This window comes from Lissotriton helveticus, chromosome 10 (genome assembly GCF_964261635.1).
Source record: "Lissotriton helveticus chromosome 10, aLisHel1.1, whole genome shotgun sequence".
Lineage (NCBI taxonomy): Eukaryota > Metazoa > Chordata > Amphibia > Caudata > Salamandridae > Lissotriton > Lissotriton helveticus.
Genome location: NC_136071.1, coordinates 815,304,864 through 815,322,660, shown reverse-complemented (window position 1 = coordinate 815,322,660; position 17,797 = coordinate 815,304,864). Strand labels below are relative to the sequence as shown.

The 17,797-nt window shown below is 44.3% G+C and overlaps 1 long non-coding RNA gene across 1 annotated transcript in view; it reads right to left on the bottom strand.

Annotated features, from left to right (window-relative positions):
• Positions 1–17,797, bottom strand: part of LOC144785496 (uncharacterized) — a 109,688-nt gene that overhangs the window by 25,743 nt on the left and 66,148 nt on the right. Inside the window, exon 4 of the long non-coding RNA XR_013601927.1 lies at positions 1–39. This is a non-coding gene — a long non-coding RNA (uncharacterized LOC144785496). The remainder of the gene's footprint in view (positions 40–17,797) is intronic.

Sequence of the window (17,797 nt, the reverse complement as noted above, 5' to 3'; positions counted from 1 at the left end):
CGACGGAAGAACTTTGCAGACAGAATCCAGTAGATTCTCCTGAAATAAAAGAAGAGACAGTTAATTTTTGACAACTAACAAGTATGAAGAAAAGACAAAAGAGAGAAGCTAATTCCACACAATAGTCAGGTACAGAGAATAGTGGGAGGTCAAGAACAGTGGGTATAAGAAAGTAGTGAACGTTAGTAATTTTCTGCTTGGTATTTTCAGGTGCAGAGATCCAAAAATTGAGGCTCACGAAGACACCTGTGTGGCAGTCTCTCTGCTCTCCCATTCCCCTTTCCCCCGTGCTTCTGAGATCAGAGAGAGTCTGGCTTAGAGGTGTGGGGAGTTGGGAAATTCTCTGCTAGAAGGGCTTCAGACATTTGGCTTCTGTGGACTCCCAGCTCAGGTACCGAATCTTGACATTAGTAAGGCAGCATTACCTGGAACTGGGCCTCCCCTGTCCGACTCACCAGTTGCTCCAGTAATGGCAGTCGCATACTGATCAAGGGTGCTCTGATTCGTAGAGGAGGCTGACACCTTGTCTTTCATCATATTGACAATGGGGGTAGGCCCCTGCAGCTAACGCTCAGCTTCACCGGGTATCGGTCACTGGGTGGGATTTATTTGGAGGGAGAGGGCCCTGAGAGCCAGACCTCACGGTCTCTGCCTGCCCTGGGCACCCAGCCGCCCCAGGACTACAACGGCCGCTTCTGCCCCCCATGGACTGGCCGCAAGCGGACCCTATAAGAGGATCTCACCAGCCGGACCATCAACTCCCAGCGTCTCCCCCACTCTTCTCAGGTATTTTATCTACTTGTCCCCTCCATGTCTTCAACAGGGTGTATCTTTGCAAGTAACGGGACCGCAAGCAAGGGTGTTATTCATGATGCTCTGGCCCGGGCCCTGCACGTGACACAGCGCAAAATAGGCCGTTGATTCCGGCAAGGTGGGTAGGCAAGATGGAGGAGGGGCCCACGGTGGAAAGCTCTCGTGCAGGGCACGGGCACCTCAGTTTGGGAGCGGGGGCAGCCCGAACTACTCAATGGCCCCAGCTGTATGAATAGTAAAGCAGTTAGCTGGTGGCTCCTTCGCCCCGCGGGTGAGCATGTCAGTCGCTGCTATAGGCCCGGCCGTCAGTTCAAGTAAATGAGATCCGACAAGAGGGACCTCAGAAATCAAGGCCTTGCGTGCCGATCTCACGTACCTTGGGCCTACCTGTAACACCCGCCAAATGATGGCTGTGTGTGGGCCGCTGCCAGTTTACCATTGGGAGTGCAGGGCCGCCTCCGATCCCTGCACTTGTTGTGCTCAATGCCTGGATGCCGGTGGCTGGGAAGCACCTCTACACTATAGGTGACACGGCAAGGCAAACTCCAGGCCTTCACCTCACCCCAAGGCCCCTATGTCAGTATTCCCCCGATGGGCATGGGGGCGCCCGTCTCACACTCACAGGGTCAGGGACAGCCTCTCTAGTCCGCTCAAACCCCAGGGTCATCACAGGTTCCCCGGCGAGGAACTCATCCCTCGGAGTTGTACTCACTCTGCACAGGCCTTATTGGCCGCCCCCCACAATGCGGCCAGTTCTGGAGCTCACATGGCTGGTAGGTTCTATTGTCTGCAGCTATGACGTTTCTGACTTCAGGGGGTCCTTCGGTTGATAATCGGCTGGCTGTTTATATTTGACCTCCTTACAGGGAGTAGCGCCGCACCCAGTTTCCGTGGTCAGGCGGACTGGGGGGATCACCTCATCCGTAGGCTGCGGTGTCCGTTTCTCGTAGGTGATACAGGGCTGTCTGTTTTGCCCACGGCGCACCCTCTTGGTGTCCCCAGTCCACAGATTCACCAGGGCCTTGGCCACCCCTCTGGCGGTGAGCTCGTCGTCGGGTGCCGAGCGCAACTCTTCCCGGACCAGGCCATCACATCAGGGAGGAGTCCCTGCACGTCACCCGCTGTGGAGTGCTTGGGGCCAATAGGCTAAATTTCTCACGGTTACAGCACCGTCGTCGACAAATATTCTCCTGTAAGTTATTTGCTAATGTTTGGAAGTGTTCTGGTCCGCTGATGCGGGGGATTAAGGAAGATAATGGCAGATGTTTGTCACTGTGGGCCGAAGCGCACTAGAAATCGTCTGCCATGAAGGCTCGTCCAGCCACGCCCCTCCAATGATTTCTTTTTGAATAACGTGTGGTTATTAGGGTGCCCTCTCCAGTTCGGAGGCTAGAGATGCATAGCTGGATTCTACGTGTTTGCAGTATTCGTGTAAGTGTTCTCCCCAAGCCGTATTTCCTGGCAGTGGCATACTTACTTAAAAAGAATGTTTCCCTCTCTCCTGCATCACGGAATTCTGCTGGTAATACCGCATGGGGGTATAGGGACGCCTGCGCTTCTTGGGTTCTGGACTCTAGGTCCTGTGCTTCGAGTTCCTCCTTGAGTCGGTATAGTGTACGCCGCTAGTCTTTTAGTATCCATACATGTTTGGCAATACAGATACTTCTCGCATTTGTTTTTGTAGTGTGTTTATCTTGGTACCTGAATCAATATTCCTATTCTTTGCCCTTGTCCGGTTATAAATCAATAATATCCCTACAAACGGCATAGAAACCCTTCTCATAATTCAGTCATAGCGCATGCTGTCACATTAAGCAAGCACTATTCCTCCAGCCCCCTAGAAAGCACACCGAGGTCTTAAACAAATCCAAGCCTCCAGCAACCTGGGAAATCCCCGCCTGCTATTGTTTTGATTTTGTCCGAGAACTCCTGTAAAGCACTGTAAGAACGACCAGTTCTTAGTGACATCTTTATTGACGTCTAATGTCCATCCTTACGTCAAACCCAGCACCTCTCAGGTATAAATATACCAACGCTGCCTTAAGCAAAGACACTGTGGTGGTGAATCTGGAGCAGCGACTACTTGCCCGAGAGCCCAGCTGATGCGAGAGCCCACGGACGCTGCCCCTCCCTTTTGACGCACTGAGAAAGACGCTGTCTTTTCTCTTGCCGAGAAATCCAGCCTCCGGCGTTTCCAGCTTGCCCTTGCGGGTGACTGGGATACCGAGTCCTGAGAGAGAGATACCAGCCCTCCTGCCTTCTAATACCCAGGTACTGAACTGACTAAACCCTTCCAGAGAATTCTTGAGTCAGATTATTGGCAAAACAAACTTAACTTAAACTGCTACTTACTTACTCCCTCCCACGAATTAGGCTTAGGTCAGGTACACCGGGGTAGGCGTAGTTAGAAGCGCAAGTTGAGTACGATTAGTCAATGTATATATGTATGTATCTATTTTAGCCATTTTAAAGTATCATATGGCTAAGAAACCATATCCATGCTTTTACAGTATTATTTCATAATCCTGCTTTTACTGTATGCACTTTACTTAACTATAAGTATTGCAATTGTAGCAATTCATTTCTCTTGTATGAGGAAAGAGACTGCTCAATAAATAACACCTTTTATTGAAAACACCCGTCTCTCTTTTTCTCTGCAATCTGGTGAAACTAAGTACGCACTTATTGACTGAGTGATATAGCTGTCTTTTGTTTTCACATGACTCTAGAGATACACTCTTAATCAGGGAGAGCAAAGTTGTCATGTTCTATGGTTGTCAGAAACTAAATCGCTTCTTGTCTATCCAGGGAGGTTCAACTCCTCCTCGCTTATTCGAGAAAGTTTCTAGTGAACTCTGAGCTAGATGGCAAAAAACTTAAGTCTAATATAGTCAGTAGAAGACCAAGTTAACCTCTGTCCTACGTCTACACTACTGAAGATATTATTCCAATGCGCAGAGCCTATTGGGAATATAGGAACTACACTACATGGCGCCCAACGGTTTGGTAAGGCGATAAATCTAACGCAAGACATTAGAGTAACTCAGTCGTGCTTTTTCACACAGACCCTTTCTCCCGAAATACTCCAAAGACGTCTGGAGTGGGTCAAAGGTTAAAATCCGCCGAAACTTAGTAGGAGGAGACTTCTATGTATAGTTTTTGGTTTATTCAACGTTGAAGGATACAGTGTTCCAAAATATTGTGCACCTAATCTTTGTTTCCTTGAAACGTGATCTGCAACAAAAACCTTCCTGTCAGTAAAATGTCAGACAATGAAGAAGAAAGGGAGGCAGCTAGAATAGCAGCTCAACTCCTAGCGGATGACGCAAGTCTCCTGCAGACTGACCCGGATGCAATACTCATCCCGGTCAACATAAGAAAAACTATAACACTCAAACTTATAGAAAATGGACTGACACCGAGAGGTGGTACAGTCATATTTGTAATTGAGGCACATGAATATCGGCAGACAGAGGTATTCTATTCATGGATAAATTTTCCAGCAGCAAACGCTGTCACACGTGAGTTCCACTATTACAAAATAGAAGAACCTCCGGATGACTACACTCCTTTCGAGGAGGTGGAAATCCCATTAAAATACCAAGAGCACCTGCTCTGGTTTAAAGGTGCCCTAAAACATAATAATCACATCACCAGGCTCGGTCCACTAGGTAGACCAGAAGCAACGTGGCCGGTTCTAGCTAGCTACACACCACATCCCCCTTTTGTACCGCTTTTGGCCGCAATAAGTGTGGCAGGGTATGCTCAGGCGTGAGTCCCTTGCTCACTTTGACACTGGATTCAAGCAAGCCGGGCTGAAGACGGCTGGAATGCCAGAAACAGGTCCTCGGAAGCTTGTTTCCGGTCCAGGGAAGACATGGCTTGGCAGTTCGGGCTGGACTGTTCCCATGAGGCACAGGGTCAGACTGATTTGCATATAGCCATGTCTGAACTGGGGTGGCAGAGTGGGCTAAAGAACGGTGATGGATTAAACCCAGATCTTTTGACTGGGTGTGAGTGTTTGATTGATTCAGATGCTCCGTCCATCACCACCCCCTTTTGTACACACCATATCCAGACATCGAAAAAATGTCGATACCAGAAATTTTAGCACAGCTAAAACAACTGATTAAAATACATAGACAATTAGTCCAATATGTAATGCGGACTTCAACAGTCCAACCAGCTATTAACATTCCACAGCTGACCCCTCATCAGGGGAGCACAAATAAAATTACACCACAGAACATACAGTCATGTCTGGGTAAAGTACCCATAAAACGGGAACAAATTCCATTCTGGTTAGCACAAAAAATAACTCAAATAGAGGCAGTATTTCCGGATACTACCCCTGTTGAGAAACACAGAATTCTGACTATATGTCTTCCTATGGGGATCGCACCACATGTGGAGGACTGTGACACTTGGGGCACAGTCTTTGGTTCCATTTATACAAAAACACATGGTGTTCCGTCCATGGCGGTAATACCTGATGTGCTAAGACAGATTCAAAATGAATACGGTCCAGAACCTGCTTTAACTCTGGGTATGAAATTACTGAAAGACTTCAAGCAGGTCTCGGCTATATTATTAGCCAATATAAAAGGAGAAGCAGCATCTGTGGCGATCCGCAGAACAGCCATTTGAACTTGCCAGAATCATAGAAAAATCCTATGAAGAGCTAGGAAGAGATTGTTTGGGTGGGAACCCAGTAAAACCCCAACTAACTAAAAATCCGGAAAAGATATTTATTACAAATAATCTAAACACTCCAAAAAAGAGCTGGGATGGAAATAAACAATCCACTCCCAAAGAAAAAAAGATTCCAGTCCAGAAGAAGGTCTCCTCGGCGGAGAGAAAGATCTCCGGACCAAGGACACAAGTCTCCCCAGAGGGAGCACTCTGAGAAAAGTAATAACCTTAGAAATAGGGATAATTTGAAGAAACCGGATGGATATCAAGATATTGATACACGTTCCTCTCGATCTTTTCAGACTTCCTCGCAGAAATCGGAAAGAAGAGGACGGTCAGAACACAGGGAAGAGCACGTCAAGTCCAAAGACAAGGAACCTGCTCATCAAAGTAAAAAATTACAATTTCCAAAAAAGAAGGTAGCCAGTATTAAAGTAATCAACCATGCAAGGATACTGAGGACACAGCTGAAAAACGGAGAGTGGGCTCAGACAATGCTAGACAGCGCAGCAGAAGTGAGCATAGCTCGCAAGATCCTGATGGATCATCTGGAGACAGTGAACACGAATGAATACATTCAGGTGGAAACTGCAGATACCAGAGTTAGCAAACCTCATAAGATATACGAAATAACATTACATATAGAGGGAGATAAGACTAGGAAAATAAGGGGTCTATTTTGGGATAACCTCTCCAAAGGCTATGACATCCTTTTAGCTGAAAAGGACTGGCCACCAGAGTTTGTCAGGGAGTGCCCTCATGGCGAAGAAATGATTATGCCTGCCTTCTCAAATCATATTCCAATTCATAAAAAATATACACTTGCAAGAAAGTGGGCAGTAGCCCAAGCTCCTGCATTATATAAAAACCATGTTGGATGGGATGAGGACTCTCCTCCTCACAACATCCAGTTAAAAAATCAACCAACTGCACAGAGGCAGTACCCAATTAAGCAAGAAGCTAAAAAACAGGTCAGGGAAATCTTAGATCAACTTGAATACCAGGGGGTGATTGAAACATGCACCTCACAAATGAACAATCCTTTGTTTCCTGTCTCCAAGCCAGACGATTCATATCGTCTAGTTTTGGACTACAGACATCTAAACTCATGTTGCAAAACGTTTGCAGTACAAAATTCACATAGTGCAGCACTAATGAATAACATTGTGCGCAAAAAATACAAAACAACATTAGACATCTCTAATGGATTCTTTTGTCAAAACATAGCACCTGAAAGCAGATATTTGACCGCTTTCTCAATAATGGGCTCGCAGACAAAATTCTGTTGACTCCCACAGGGGTTCAAGAACAGCCCAGGATTATTCTCAGCAAGAGTAACAGAGTTACTACAAATGTATGATGATCAGGCATTATCTTATGTCGATGACATCTATCTAACAGATGATGACTTGGATACTCACTTGAAAAGAGTGAACACCATAATACTTGGGTTCGCAGCAGAGGGTTACAAATTCAACTTTAAAAAGTCACGAATTGCCCATCTAACTGTCCTGTTTTTAGGATATGAATTATCAAGTGAAGGCAAAAGCCTGGCAGACAATTTCTTAGAGAAATGTGCTGTAATCCAAGCACCAAGAACGCTGAAAAACTTACAATCAATTCTAGGTTTCCTGAATTTCGGAAGAACTTACATTCTAAATTATGCAGAGAGGGTTAAACCTCTCTATGAACTAATAAAACCAGATTTTAAAATAATCAATTGGACTCAAAAACACACAGAAATTTTGAGGTCATTGCAAACAGACATGTTAGCTAAAACAAAATTGCAAACACCCGATAACACACGCAACCTTGTAATTCGAGTCATCCCAGGAAGATGCGGATTCACATACCTAACCTCTAATGAGGGAGAAACGGTACCGATAACATACAAATCACATTTGTACACAGAAGCTGAAAAAACATTCAGTATTAAGGAAAACATTGTACATGCGGTTCAAACAGCTGTAGCAAAAGAAAGAGACCAAGCCCAAGGCAGACGGATTACTGTTTTAACAGCAGAATCAGCCTTTGAGGCATTAACAAGCCCATTTAATTTAACTACCATGGCATTAAATCCAAAATGGATACAATGGGAACATTCTCTTGCTACAGACAAAGTGAAATACTATTTTGACCCGAACATGAAAAAATTAAAGAAACTAGAATATGAAAGAGAATATCCTCAGCCAATCGACATTCTGCCCATACAACAGTACGCCTGTGTAATATATACAGATGAATATGCACAACCCTCAGTTTGGGGAAAGCAAGCCTATAACGCCACATGCGAGATCGTTAAAAACGTGTGGCGTGGAGGTAAATTGAGACCTCTGGTAACAAAATCACATTCTGTAGAAAACAATTCAGATAAACAAACTGAAGTAATAGCGTTAAAAATGGCGCTAGATAATGCCGATCGCGAATTCCCGACATTAATAGTGTGCGATTCGCATTACTGCGTCAAATCATACAATAACGACTTGCAGAAATGGGTTCAAAACGGTTACAAAGATGACACAGGTGCCACAATAAAGCAAAAATCGCTTTGGGAACAAGTAGTTCTTTTACAGAAAGAACTACCAAAGACTCACGTGATACATTCACTGAGTCATGAACGTGATGGCGTTCACGTTTCAGGGAATTCATTGGCTGAGACAGCCACAGCGAAAGCAACTAAACCGGCTTCCGTAGCTACAAAAAAGCGTTCAGGAAAATACATAGACGGGGAAACAATGCTGGCGGTAAAAACGTCATCAAAAGGCGACTGTGCAGCGCTACCCGTCAACTATCCACTCAATTATACATACATAATCAATGCAAACTCCGTTCCTTTTGCTCAAAGCCCTGGAGTGGGGGATAGGGTAATTCAAAACACGAACAGGAGAGTCTTGTTAATAGCAGACGCACACATGGGTGAGGGTCTTAGACACCTTAAGATTAAGGAATCTCTGGAAGAATTACAATCAATATACTGGTGGCCAGGAATGAGCCTGCAACATCACAATATCGCAATAAACTGCCCAGACTGCAACAGAGATCGCAGTGGCGAACCGGCCGGTGTATTGCCATGGCCCTTCGCTTAGATAGGACAATGCTATCTACATTCAAAACCCAGTAGGATTAATGCGTCATATTAACATATAGAGACTAGTTTCACTTAAAATGGAGACCCCGGCACTCGGCTGACGTCTGAACTGTTATAAAAAGATTTGCAAGTCTATAGCGGCATAGACGCAATTGGCATGCTACATTCTGACCAGGGTCCTGCTTTTAGCTCTCGAGCTTATAAGGAGGCCATGACCAGCATGGGCATTGCATTGCGGTAATCTTATTACTTCCTTCCTGAGGGAAATGGGATGGTGGAAAGAAAAAACCGAGACATAAAGCAATCTATAGCGGCAAAGATATTAGGTTCGGGGGTTGGGTGGGTCAAACATTTAACAAGTGTCCAACGTAGTCTTAATAATCTGCCAAGAAATTCTCTAAAAGGTTTCAGTCCGTACGAACTATTGTTCGGGACTAGAATGCATATCCAGGACCTCGATAGTCAAACTTCAGTGGTAGAAGGAAAATGCTTTGATATCAAAGATCGTTTGGCTATTTTACAGGACTTAAATGAAAAAAGAAAAGAGCTGAGCAACATAAAGTTGAAACAGCAGCCAACAGCCACTGAAGAGAAACCACCTGTCCCAGCAAGGCCTGTCTGGATTCCAAAGATTGGGGATCTGGTCAGAGAGAAAATCGCGGTGAAGAAGGAATTTGGGCCTTCTTACAGAAAAGCAGTACCTGTCTTAGCTATCAACGGAACAAGATCAGTTGTACTACTGCCCCTTGCTGGTAAAAAGGAGAACCGAGTTGTATCCCTCGACCTGGTTAAACCACAATCATGTGGCCAATAATAAGTAGTAGGCCAAGTGGACTCCCAAGAAATAGCAGAACACCAAAGTTTGCTACAGATCAAGAGGTTCAAACTGAGAGACTAATCACATTTGATAAACCTACAGTGAACCAACAAGGACTATGCAACAAAGCTATGGAACTTATGCCTCTTAAACCCCAAATTGCAACAATTCGTCAAGAAACACCAGTCTACAACGATGTAGCCACAGACTATGCTACTGAAACAAAGAAAAATCCAGAAGCAATTCCAACAATTGACAGAACTGCATCAGGCTACTTCATCAATTTCGATGACTTTTCTGAGGATCAGAGCGAACCTGAGGAACAGCCAACAACAACAAAGACTTTTAAAGACAAAGCCAAAGAACTCTTTCATCAACTCCAAGAAACCTATCTGATTTCTCCATGGATTGAATTTTGGGTGGTGCTAGGTGTATTTATTTTTTCTCCTGCTTTGGCTCATCATGGTACTATGCTTGGGACATTTCATTGAGGGAAAATATATTACAATGGACACAGCAAGTCAGAATATCAACTTGGTCCTGAAGCCACACAAGTCGTCACACATCGAGAAAAGAGAACTTTCTTCAGTAAATTTCACAGCCAATCCGATACCCGGTGGGGTAGCATGGGACAAAACAGATTACGAAATCTATGGCCCGGTCGAGCTCTTGAAGTATCCACATCAATTTAAGATTTCATTAAGTGACTTTGTAAAACCGAGCTCATTCTCTGATGATTGGGACTTTGAAAGTATTAATGATATGATGTCAGACTTAGTTATGTCAGCAAAATTTACAGAACATGATTATTTACAGGGTTCATCTAATTATGACCAGATGTACTGTTACAACCACTATGCTAACCATTTTTTGCATAAATCTGCTCAACCTAGAAATGTTTTTAATTATAATCAATGGGAACATTGTGCAAATCCACCAAAAGGCAGTTCAAAAACATTTTATGATAAATTCCCATACTTCTCAGGGTTTAACACAAGTGATGCAGAAACGTTTTATTTCAAACTATTAAATAAGACAGGAATGAAAACCATGCTGACAAACACAAAATTAATCTATTCAGAAACATTTTTTGAAAAAATGAATACATTTGGTTTTGATTTTTGGAACAATAATATTGAAACGAAAACCATCTGGGGTACCAGAGATTGGCAGGTCCAAGGTATAGAATCATTATTCAGAGCCTGCATGATCCCAGAACAAATTATATTCTTGAATGACACAATTCAACAAACATCCTGTTTTGGCCTAGCCAAAATTAAAGACTTAAACAAACCGTCTATTCCAAAGCCAACACCTGACAGTAATAGCACTACAGATGTTGAGATAGACGTATCCCATATTATAAACCAAAACAGAACACATCCTGATTGGAAAAAATGGTTGATCTGGCCCACAGACACAAATAACTGTCAAGATAGATTCCTGAACAAAATACAGGGGTTCAAATTGACCAGGCCAGACCCTAGATACTCCCAGAGACAATATCCAGGGATAATAACAACATACAGTGTAGGAAAACTCTGCCTCGAATGGCTACAGACATCCACATTGGCAGAAATTAAGCAACACTTGACTTTACTTAAAGAAGGTGCTGACTTGCGTGATTTCATTATGGGACCACGCAAACAGCGTCAAAAACGTTTCATAGCGGCCTCTATATATGCAGCTTATAACGAAGCTTGGAAAGAAACTCAAATTGAAACAGCAGAGAAAATACGGGAAATTGACTGTATTAATTTGGAAAAATCACTTTCTGTTGTGGACAATGGGTTAATGACTCTGTCTTCCAGAATATATTCACTGGACAGTATTGTATCATCTGCAATCGATATAATAGAGCAGGACTTACTAATGTTACAACACGGTCAGTCCCAATTGCGTTCTATTGTACAGCTTGGCTGGACGTTACAAAATCTGCGTTCAGGCTACGTGCCCTGGCGTTTAATCAACACGTCATTATTCTCTATCTTTAACATTACTGATACACAAATCAGCTTGGCACAAAAGGGAGCAGAGTATACAATTCTGAGCATTGAAAAACTTGAGAGATTACCACTGACAATGTCAGAACGACCTGTCATTGAATGGATAATACACGGAATAATAACTATTCCGATAACAACTTTCCAATTTCGATACTGCCAAAAGTATATACAGGCAGGCCAGTATGAAAGGTTGGGTAAAGAATACATTAAGTCATCATGGAAATTACCTTACACACACACGTTATAGTGAAAAAGGCAGAATGTATTTCTTAGTGGTAATAATTGTGAAAAATCACTAAGTGGTATACTTCTGTGTCAGGGTATAAATTTACATGGGGCCTGTGAGGGGACTTCAAATAACCTTTCATGTCACAAGCTTGGCACACCTGCAACTTGAATAGAGCCATTCTTTAGACGGCTTTCTAACGGGAGCTACATTCTAATTGTGGACCAGAGATGTTGTGGCTTGGTGCCAGGAAAAGCTTATCTCGTAAGCGTTTCGTCCATGGTCACTTGTTGTATGCAAGTATTATATCCAAACGACACTCCAGACAGGGAGGGAAAAATTTGGCCCAGTTTGAAAATCTCTTCTATTCGAACATGATACTTTGAGCAGAATGAAGTCTGTTCTTCTACAGACGCCTGTGCCCTTGACGTCATCGAAAGAAACGTATGATCTCCAAGTTGCAAGGACAACGACAGAGATACATGCATTATTATCAACAAATTGCCCCCTACATTTTGCAGAAATGCTAAACCAAATCTTAAACATTTCTGATACGAATGGTATCCCTAGTGTATTTAAGGCAATTTTTTCGGGACTGTTAACACCGTTCAAAGCAGTCCTGGGCATTTTTCCTAACTTTGTCCATTCGGTCTTTGGCGGCCTTCCACTCCTGTTGGGACTCGTAGCAGGCATTTTATTTTTGATACTCCTGCTTCGTTATGGCAAGCCATGTCACAGACAAGACTCCTGCAACAATGAAAGAAACGATCCTAGCTATACGCTATCGGGACCGCATAACTAAAATCCTTGGATTAGCCCGGCTAAGAGATCTGAATATGACCTGGTTTCTTTCATTCAGACCCATCTGGCAGAATTGTTTCTTACCTGTGTTAAGATGTATGCTGTGCGGAGAAGAATGCTTGTTAGACATCTGTCTCACACTACTATCGGAAGTACCATTGGATACAGATACTTTGCTAGGTCCAGTAACGGCTCATGCATCGTGTTGTCCCCAGCGGTTACCCATCCTGATGACGGCATTCGTGGAAACTTCACCACTGCGATTAAAGGGTAGTGAAGTACAAGATGAGAGCAGCATCAACCAGGTACGACCTTCTGTAAGCAATGCTGATCAAAACATCATTGAAAGCAATCATGCTCACGACTGCATGGTAGCGACATTTTCCAACTTGGTCGAACTTTCACCTGAAGCGGTAAACTGCTTTTTGAAAGTCTATCTGAAATGATGTTCTCCCCCGAACAGAAAGAATAACTTTAAGCAAACAAGCACACAGCGTTCCATGAACTCTGAATTTGGCCTTCAGCTTTGAAAAACAAAAGCTACTGGAATATTTGGAACAGTTTTTTCTACTTCCCCTGAAAAACGAAATTATTTTTTTTCCACGATTCCAAAATATTATATATTTTTTTTTTGGCACACATCTTCTGCTCTATTTTTAGGAACTCTAGAGACAAAAATATTACCTCAGCCTCTAGCATATTTACAAATAACTGTATTTATATGTGATGAAGTGGTCTCGAACTTTTTTTCTGTATTAAGAGCCCTTTCATGTGTAATTTCGCAAAATCATTCCGCTGATATATATGCATCCTATTTTATGAATGATTACTCTGCTTGAAATACTGCACCTATACTCATTTTTCGTGTATTTCGCATATGCCATTTCAGATGCAAAATAATTATTTTGGGGTGGATCGGTATACACATGCACTATTAGATATGTTTACTATTGCTTAGTTTAGTAATTATGGACATGAATTCGTGGAGTGGGTGTAGTGTGTTTATCTAGGTACCTGAATCAATATTCCTATTCTTTGCCCTTGTCCGGTTATAAATCAATAATATCCCTACAAACGGCATAGAAACCCTTTTCATAATTCAGTCATAGCGCATGCTGTCACATTAAGCAAGCACTATTCCTCCAGCCCCCTAGAAAGCACACCGAGTTCTAAAACAAATCCAAGCCTCCAGCAACCTGGGATATCCCCGCCTGCTATTGGCTTGATTTCGTCTGAGAACTCCTGTAAAGCACTGTAAGAACGACCAGTTCTTAGTGACATCTTTATTGACGTCTTATGTCCATCCTTACGTCAAACCCAGCACCTCTCAGGTATAAATATACCAATGCTGCCTTAAGCAAAGACACGGTGGTGGTGAATCTGGAGCAGCGACTACTTGCCCGAGAGCCCAGCTGATGCGAGAGCCCACGGACGCTGCCCCTCCCTTTTGACGCGCTGAGAAAGACGCTGTCTTTTCTCTTGCCGAGAAATCCAGCCTCCGGCGTTTCCAGCTTGCCCTTGCGGGTGACTGGGATACCGAGTCCTGAGAGAGAGATACCAGCCCTCCTGCCTTCTAATACCCAGGTACTGAACTGACTAAACCCTTCCAGAGAATTCTTGAGTCAGATTCTTGGCAAAACAAACTTAACTTAAACTGCTACTTACTTACTCCCTCCCACGTATTAGGCTTAGGTCAGGTACACCGGGGTAGGCGTAGTTAGAAGCACCAGTTGAGTACGATTAGTCAATGTATATATGTATGTATCTATTTTATCCATTTTAAAGTATCATATGGCTAAGAAACCATATCCATGCTTTTACAGTATTATTTCATAATCCTGCTTTTACTGTATGCACTTTACTTAACTATAAGTATTGCAATTGTAGCAATTCATTTCTCTTGTATGAAGAAAGAGACTGCTCAATAAATAACACCTTTTATTGAATACGCCCGTCTCTCTTTTTCCCTGCAATCTGGTGAAACTAAGTACGCACTTATTGACTGAGTGAAATAGCTGTCTTTTGTTTTCATACGACTCTAGAGATACACTCTTAATCAGGGAGAGCAAAGTTGTCATGTTCTATGGTTGTCAGAAACTAAATCCCTTCTTGTCTATCCAGGGAGGTTCAACTCCTCCTCGCTTATTCGAGAAAGTTTCTAGTGAACTCTGAGCTAGCTGGCAAAAAACTTAATTCTAATATAGTCAGTAGAAGACCTAGTTAACCTCTGTCCTACGTCTACACTATTGAAGATATTATTCCAATGTGCAGAGCCTATTGGGAATATAGGAACTACACTACACTTTAAATGCTTCCCATAGTGTGGAATAGGATGATGCTGATCCTTTAGTCAGCTCACAATACTCTACTACAGCTGCACGTAACTCGGACTTGAATACATTGTCACTCAACTCTGCCTGCTATGGGTATGTTAAGTTTAAGTAGAGTCGGAGAGTGGTCAGAGCATCCTGGGGATGTGGCGTGTTTCGTTGTGCCTTGTCGTGACATTGGGCAAGATAAATCAATACTCCAGATTATTAGGATGTGTCAGATGGATGTCTGTTCCTCCAAATGTCAACTAAGTTATATGTCGCATTATTCGAAACAAAGGAAAAATTAAAGTTCTAATGGAGACGTGGGGTTTCTTTTATGCATCTGTAGCATTGTTCATTTGGTCAGAGCTGCGGTGCAGTTGATAGAGCTTCACTCTGTGGAGAATAGGTCAGTGCTGGTTCCAGAATTGCTATCAGGGTGTGATACATGTGGTGCATCTTTCCTGTGTGTTCCTTGAGCCCCTGAGTAGTTGTGGCAGGGTTTTTATACCTCTGTCAGGATGTCTAATATTAATGCTTTGCCGCCCACCATGATCGGAAGATGAGCGGAGTACATCATCCTATATGTAGACCCAGGTTGTGCAATGTAGCCTTGACGCATGTGTATTTCTGGCACATGTCCTGCACAATGGTGGTGAAGTCTGGATATAGGGACACAGTGGATCCCTGCCAGGTCAATGCCCCCTTTTTTCTGGCCAGTCTTAATGTCGTGTCTCTGTCCCAGTAGTTAAGCAGCCGGGCCACTGGTGGTATTTGGGGGCAACCTGGGTTTGGCTGTGGTCCTAGTGTTTGGTGGGTCCTCTCTACCACATGCGTTGTTGTGAAGGGTTCCTCACCAAATAAATTAATGAGGAGGTGTTCTACGGAGAGGTTCAGACGCCCTGGGATACCTAAAATGTGGATGTCATTGCTCCTGCCTTCGCTTCTAGGTCTTCATTTTTCATTGCAAAAGTTTTCAGTAGCCTTCCCATGCGGTCCAATGGGGTTCCAGTTGTGCTACCAACATATCAAGTTGTTGTTCCAGCCTGTCAAAACTGCCCATCTAGGGCCTTGAAGCCTGCCCCCAGTTCAAGCATGAGGGTGTCTTTCCTTATTGGTTTCATGGGTTTAGAGCCCGCTGCTCTGCCGCCTTCAGCCATGTTCGCCCCAGGTTCTTCCGCTGAGCTTTTAAGTTTTTCAAGTTGCAGGCGCTTCTGTTTAGGGTCCCCCCTGACCCTAGCCCAGTCTGCAGAGGGGGTCTATGCAATGCTGCCGTGCTGGCAGTACGTTGTGGGTTATTACTAGTCTGTCTTTTTCCACTTAGTGGGGGTTACCTGATGTGAAGTGCCTGTCCGTACGATTGCTGCTTTTAATTCCTGGCTGTGGGCTGTTATGCAGAGGAGCAACTGTTTGTGCCCTACCAGTCTCCTTGGTGTTCTCAGTGCCGGTCTGTCTTTTTATTCTTTAATGGCGGAGGTTACTAGATATAGAGGGCCTGCCCAGGCAATCACTGGTAAGTGGTTCCTAGCACTGGGTTGTTGTGCGAGTGGGCGACTTCTCATGTGCCGCCCGCCTCCATGGCGTTCACTTTATGGTGCTGTTGTAGTCTGGCCTTCCCTTTTTCTATGGCAGGGGGATGCAAAACAACCCCTGCGGCCCCCTTGTAGGGCCAATGTCGCAAGCCCACAATGCCATTATGGCTGGTCTGTTCCTTTCTCCGGCCCGCACATGTGCTGATGTACGTGCTACTCCAAGTGCGATGTAGAGTGCTGCCTGCCAGCTAGTAGTTGGGCCGCAGCAAGGCCTCGGGTTTGCAGTTCAGCCTGGCTGTCATACCCCTGGCCCGCCTGTAGCCCCCGTCACCGCTGGGTCTCCGGGGAACCTAGGTCAGCTTACCTGCGGCCCAGTACGCCCTTCCACCACCCACCTTCTTCTTTGGGTCCGTAGTGAGGCCCTTACTTCCAGGGGGCTCCGCGTCACTCCCTTCTAGACGTGTTTTTGCCCCCGGGGCGTGGTCCCTGGTCACTTCATCCACAGCAGGATCAGGCATCTCCAGATGTGCTGCTGGGCTGCACCTTGCTGCTGTACGTTTGCCGGTTGCAGTCCGTCTGACGGGACCCTAGAGCCTGTTCCCTCACGCAGCCTGTTCCCTCATCTCCACATCTACTGTGTCTGCAGTTCATTGCTCCGCACCATCAACCACATGTGGAGTCATTTCAGCAGGTAAGATGGTGCCGGAAGGATGTCTTTTTGGCAAAAATGACGGGCTGGCTGGCGGAGTTACAGTGCTACGTGGCCATCTTTGTCGGTGGCCTGGCCACACCCCTAAGATCTAAGGTTATGATGCAAATTCAGGCACCTTGGGGTGAAAATCAGATTTATAACCCTGAAGAAAAAGAAACCTGTGGGTGTACTGCAGTGAAATTATTTTTTTTCAGTCTTTACAAAAGTTACTGTCCCTTTAAGCCTTAAATACTTTTATTGCTTCAAATGTTTGCCAACACTAGCTCCATGATTTTAACCAAGCAGTGTTTTGCAAAATCTGGTGATCTGCAACGTGGGTCCGTTTTTTTTGGGGTGCCCAGGCCTAATTATGATCCAATACAACCACGATGTTGGGGGTGTCGAACGTCCAAGGACGAGTTTCAGTGAGAAAGTGTTGAATGAAGGGTGTTAAGTGGAGATTGAACTATGAAGATGAGGAGGAGGATTTGTACTAGGGTAGGATTCTGCAATGAAAGGTGACGCAGGAAGCCAGGAGAAAGCTTACATCTAAGTTGGCTGAGAAGCCTGATGTTTGCAGGGCAAAGATAACACAGCAGCAATGTCACAAAAAAAGCTGGAGTATGGAGGAGAGAGGTAGCAGTGATAACAAGAGACACACAGCATAGGTGGGTGATGGAGCAAGATTGTAGCTGGGAAGGTTAAAATGGTGGGGTTGTTGTAAATAAAAGAAGGTTGGAGCAGAAGGTAAGTAGACAAAGGTAGGTAGAAGTGGCAAAGCGATACATATGTATGATAAAGTTGTACAGATTTGAAAGG